At 46.6% G+C, this 6,000-nt stretch overlaps 1 protein-coding gene across 2 annotated transcripts in view; it reads right to left on the reverse strand.

Moving 5' to 3' along the window:
• Nucleotides 1-4,552, reverse strand: part of PLPPR1 (phospholipid phosphatase related 1) — a 141,192-nt gene extending 136,640 nt beyond the window's left edge. Inside the window, exon 1 of one of the 2 annotated variants that reach the window (XM_026078732.1) lies at nt 4,355-4,552. The gene's annotated coding sequence lies outside the window, so the exon portion shown is untranslated. Of the gene's footprint in view, nt 1-4,111; nt 4,132-4,354 lie in introns of those variants that run through there. The other variant, XM_026078733.1, reaches the window with a different exon arrangement.
• Between the last annotated feature and the right edge of the window lie 1,448 nt (nt 4,553-6,000).

Here is a 6,000-nt window from a genome sequence, read left to right on the forward strand (position 1 = left end):
GTTAAATATCATCAGAAGGATGGCTGTTGCACATGAGAAGTTGGGCACTGTAATAGGATGCCCCAGAGATGGCACCGGCAAAGATCTATGCTTTTAAACACAAAAGACAGGAACCCACTAGGCTAAAGAAAGCTACCTGGTATTTCAAAAGGCTGGACAGAATATGAGACATTTGCTTATTAGAAATAAAGTTATGTAAGAAAACAGAGATACCGATCAGTCTACTCCACCATTCCCCACAGGACTATGTTACTCCCCACATTACTGTTACAGATAATTAAGGGAAACAAACACAAGCTAAGAGGCCTATAACTACATTCTCAATTTAGGAAGGGGTAAGCTTGAGACATTCAATGTAAGAGAGGCAAGGCAAGAGGGAGAGCCATGAAGTTACTAACTGAAAGCAGGTCTAACTGGTGACAACACGAAGACACTGTTGTACACTGCCCTGTCAATCCGCCAGGTTCATGCTACCCAGAAAAGGGGAAAATGGGTGAACATCAACTTCATATCTGACAACTCAACCAATGGTCCCTCAAAATAGCTAGTGATTTTCTAATCTCAATTTTTCAAACCTTGTTTACATCATCCAATAGGCATTGACGCTAACACAACAAAAGCATGAGATCTTGAAAATCAGTACCTGTGTAATGCAAACAACACCACTCACAACTGCTATCTCAGCTACTACTGAGCAAGTTTTTTTGAAAAGCACCAATGAAGAGCAAGTTCCACACTGATATGCAAAACCAGCAAACAATACCTAGACATGTAAGAGTGAAGGATATGTAAGCAAGTCGTAGCACCAGTTTCACACACTAGTAGCAAGGAACACATTAGTCTTTATCCTTATGATCATGTCCCATCAAAATATTTAGCTATTAAAGACCCCAAGAGCTTTGGATGTTCCTGAGAGAAGAGCAGGGTTTGCAGATTAGGTGTTTTCACCCAGTCTCTTCCATCTGTGACCAGATAAAAAAACCCTTCACTCCAGGGCCCATAAAAACATGACCTGTGAAGATTTCAGGGGTAAATCTACAAAACACACTACAACATTGGGCCAGGCTATCTGAAAATATTGGATTTCCTCCAGAATTTGAAAATTCAAAGCACAGAGGATCATAGATCACAGTTAGACACATAATGAACACCATTCAGTAAATTATGGAGATCTAAGCTCCTGGCTACCAACTAAGTTAACAGGGCAAAATTTGACCTGAATCAGATTAATTTACATAGGATTTTCATCTGGGAAAGAACAGACTAAAAACCAAGCCAAGGCTTAAAGATTTAAACTACTGGAGGTAGTAGTGCCCTCACTTCCTAAGAAATAATCACGCCGATCTCAGTCACGCAGAACTAGAAGGCACAATTGATTTCAGCAGAAAGAGCAATTTCACAGAAAGAACAATATGAACTTTATCCTCCACAGGTTTTTAAATGTGGTTTACATTTTCTAACATTTTTAAAAAGTTAAAATATATCATATTTGGGTGAGCTGTGTCTTTTTAGCTAAAATTCCATTCAGGAAGTTCAAGTCCTTTACAGGYAAGACACCCAGTGAAAAAGTTAGTCATGGGGTAACTTCAAACATTAYGAGTAAAATGCCAGAGTACCTTTGGTAGGCCAGCACTAGTGGATAAAAAATGTTGCTTGTAAGCATTAATGATATGTAGCTATTTGCCACTAGATAAATTTGCATACTTTGAGGACCCAATTTTATGTTAAGGGACAATTCCACAATAAGGTCCCAGCCAAAGCAATATTATCAATATCCTGTAGAACACAAATGAAAATATATGTTTCCTCCATGCTGTTTTATTATCAGTTGAACTATAATAGTTTCTCCAGCCACAAATGTCTTAAGAAGAAAAAAACCCAGAGCACTAGAAAGTGGGTTAATCACTTCAACATACCATTTAATGAAGTAAAAATTATGGAAATCTTTTTCAATTTCAACCTCCTCCCCCCCCTCCCCTCCCCTCCCCTCCGCCTGCCCCCCCAAAAAAAACTAAGTGCATCCAGACCCCTACTGTTGAACAAAGAGGGAAGGAAGAGTGAGTCAAGGAAAGAAAAAAAGGGAGTCTTTCATTGTTATCAAAGCTGCCTAAGAAAATTAAGGAGCAATATATAAAAAAAACACAGGCAACTATGACACAATTGCAAATTCAAATCTCTCCTTCCTCTGCTACTGAAGTTTCTCAATTCAAGTAAAATATGTCCAATTGCTACAACAGACTCAGAGAAAGATTCTGTAACTAAGCTGATGTTATTGCATGTCTTACCTGAGGAATTAAGGATATAGTTCCCTACCTGCTCTTTCCCTCCTCTGATATCTAACTAATGTTAAAGAACAAGTATGGTGTTTAGTGTTTATTAGCCTGTTTCAAGAAGAACAATAACAACTAACATAGTTTTGCCCAGTAAGCCAACCTATTTTGAAGGAAAAAAAAAAAAAAAAGCACATCCATCACCAAAGAAGAAAAGGCATTGAACATCATGCTTTTAAAAAAATGTGGATTTAACATGTTTTCTAGCATCATGTTTTTTTCACCCAGTTTGGGCAGAAGCTGCCATTGAAATATGCCACATGATAGCTGTAATGAAAGTTGAAAAATAGAAGAAGAAAATAAGTAAATATGGGGAGGTTGTAATGATCTGTTGTCAGAGCTCCCGGTACTTGACAGATCATCAGCTGATGTAAATTTATCCTTTATCCTTCCCTGTGTCAAGCCTCCAAATTAGGTTCTCCTTCTGTACAGTACATTCAAGCTTATCTATGGACAAATGCAGCAAAGACGCTATGGGCTTTCAGGGAGTTACCCTTTGCTATTTCTAGAAATAGAAAAAAAAAAAAGAAAGAAATGATTTTATAAAAGAGCCCACAGACACAGACGACCTCAGACTAACCTGGATCTTTAAATTCAGAGGTTGAGGGCAGTCACACAGAGCAGTCTCTGTGCCTCAGAGGTAACCCTTTCTGGAATAATTCCTCCAGAGACCTTCTTTCCCAATTAAAGTACAGGAAACAGCCCTAGTTTCTTGTTCCCAGGCAGATACATGGGCAGAAATCTGAGTGCAGAGCCATAAACCCCTTTTTTTCCTCACCATACCCATCTCATTTGCAGTAGGAGGTCTCTGCTCTGTCCCATGCGTCTTCAGGCACCCTCTCCCAGCGTGCCAGTGAGGATCATGTTATGTGCAGGACCACAGTACTGTTACTCTTAACTCTGTATTTCAAAAGTACTCACCCAGAGCATCCAAGAGAACTACTGTATAACCTCAGAAGTCAGCTAGTAAATCCCATCTCACTACAGATAGGCTGAAGCTTTAAACGGCAACTGATGAAAAAGCCTGCTGTCTTCCCTTATTGCAGCCCCCAGGTGTTCTAGATACGCAAAGATTTAGGACTGGGGCTCTCAAAACATCCAGTGCTGATATGAACATTGCATTTAGGGAGATTTTTACATCTCTGTTCTGAAGTGCCTTTCTCCTGCATGTAGTTTATCCATAATGCACTGCTGCAGCATGCAGTTTTATTCCAAAGTACCAAACAAGCAACTCTGTAGCTCTGCAAGAGAATATGAGAGAAGAGCAGGCTTGGGAAGTATAGTAACAGAAACATGGTGTCTGCCTTCATTTACAACTATCTCTCTGTGGGCTGATGACAGGAATCTCAGTTCTGTCCCCACTCTCACGGAGAAGATAATGCACAAATTTTGCAGCAAACGTAGTAAGACCATAGCAGCAGGTTACAGTAGCAGTAAGCTGGGGAGAGGGAAGGGTATTTGGTTTGCATGAGACCCCGAGACAAGACACTAGCTAGGTGTCAGCCAGCACAGCTCCATTTAGGTCAGCAGAAGAGACAGCAAAGACGGACCCCCCTGTCAGAGGGGAAGGTTTCCACATGAAAAGGACATGTCCACAGCGCCAAAGGAGGGGCAAGGGATAGCCCAATGACCTCCTGAAAAAGTGGATCTTAAAAAAAAATCAGGGCAGTAGCGGAGCTCCCGTGACGCTCCCCCGTGCACACCCGCCGCTCCAAGTGTGCGCGACACCGCTCCCTCCATTTCCCACGCGGGGACGAGCACGCCGGCCCCGCGGAGCTCACCTTACTTGTGCCAGGCGCCGCGGGCGCTGCCTCGGCGCGGATCTGGCCGCATCCGCGCGCGTGTTAAAGGTGCAGGAGGAAAACCTGTGAGCTCCCGTATCTAAAACCCACTGCGGCTCGCGTGAGGTGGGGAGCAGAAGGGAGGGGAGCAGCCGCGTGGTCCCGGCTCCCGGCCGCGCTGCCGGCCCTGCGCGCCCGCGCACCGCCCCGCGGAGCCCCCCACGCCGCCGGCGCGGCTCTCACCCCGCGGCGCGGCTCCGCGGCGTCCATGCGCGCGGGCGGGCTGCGCCCCCGAGCCGCGCATCGTGGTCCGCCCTCCCGCGGAGCGCCGGCGGGGGGCCGGCGGCGGCGTCTTCTCCTTCTTCTTCTTCTTCTTTTTCTTTCACTCCCCCCCCCCTTTTTATTTTTTAATGATGCCAGGAGGATAACTGGCGCCGCTCCTTCCCCATCACCCGCCTCTCCTCCTCTGCCTTCCCGTGCGCCGGCCCCGGGTGTCAGGACCCACCTCCCCCTCCCCGGCTGCGGAGCAGAGGGAGGGGAAAGGGGCCGGCTGGGAGAGGCGGCGGCGGCAGGGCAGGGCAGGGGGAAGGACCCCCCCGTCCCCCGGGCCCCCCTGAGGCTCCCCCCGAGGCATCCCGGCGCTGCCGTGCCCCCGGCGAGCCCCGGGCTGGCCTCGGTGCCGCAGCCGCCTGCCCCGGGGCTCTGCCTGCTCCCCCCCCMCCCCCCGCCGCCGAAATTTCCGCCTCCCTCCGCGCTGAAATTCGCCGGTTGCCAGCCAAAGCCTGGACCTGGTCTCCGGCTTTCTCCCTTCCGCTGTTCCTCCCCCAGACCCAGCTGTTGTGAACGTATAGCTCCAATGTTTTATCTGTCACCGCCACAGACTGGACACCCCCCCCATCTCACCCCCCCCAAAAAAAAAAAAAAAAAAAGAAAAAGAAAAAGAAAAGAAAAAGAGTGGAGCCAGGGAGCAAACACACAGCAGGATGAGATCTGAGTGACCCACAATGGTGTCAGCACTCCCGAACCCCAGAGACCCTCGGTTAGCTGACTCTTGCAGCCCCGAGCATGCAGTGCACCAGTGGCACGGAGGGTGGGACCTAGGACCCATATCCCGGTCCCCARCATAGCCAGCATGCCTTACATCGCACACACAGGGTACCAGGCAGAACTACCAACCAAAACCCTCTGCAAATTTTTGTGGAGGCATATTAAAAATATAGCAGCACAAGTGTGCCCAGCACACACAGAACCAGCCCTTACTCTTATTGTACTGAAGCTGCTGCACCAGTCTGAATTAATGGCACCTGACATAGCCTTTTCCCTACAAACTATCACTTACAAGCTCAGTGGGGATATTACTGTTTGTGCTTACTTTGCATTAACCTCAGGTTTGCCTCCAAGTCACAGACGTGTTATTGTAAGCAAAATGGCAGTACCATCCCAACCATTTATACACGAGCCAAATTCCTAATAGCAGGCCAAAGAAAAGATCACCCAGTAGTTATTCTACTGAAAATGAGCACAGAATCACAGTTTCCCGCTAGTGTGTGAAGTCCTCCTGCCAATCTGTAAAAATTAAAAAATAGCATCCACAAGCTAAAGCACATCTAAAGCTAACAAATTTCTTATATGTGGGGTGATGTAGTTTTATTCCTCAGTTGCCAAGGCAGCTAGCTACAAAAGCATTTCTGGATAATGCATTATCCCCTCACTTCACAATCAGGGAGTGTGGTGGTACAGGACAGTGAGGTGACTTGCCCGAGGTCACCAGAAACATTAAATCAAAATCAAACCCTAGGCTGTTCATGTCTCACTAACATGTGTCACTAGGCACATTGACCAAGGGACACAAGCAGATGAGTGGCGTAAAGTTATCTGCTCGTGGCAGA

This window comes from Apteryx rowi, unplaced genomic scaffold, assembly GCF_003343035.1.
Source record: "Apteryx rowi isolate R43461 unplaced genomic scaffold, aptRow1 scaffold_484, whole genome shotgun sequence".
In the NCBI taxonomy this organism is placed as follows: Eukaryota; Metazoa; Chordata; class Aves; order Apterygiformes; family Apterygidae; genus Apteryx; species Apteryx rowi.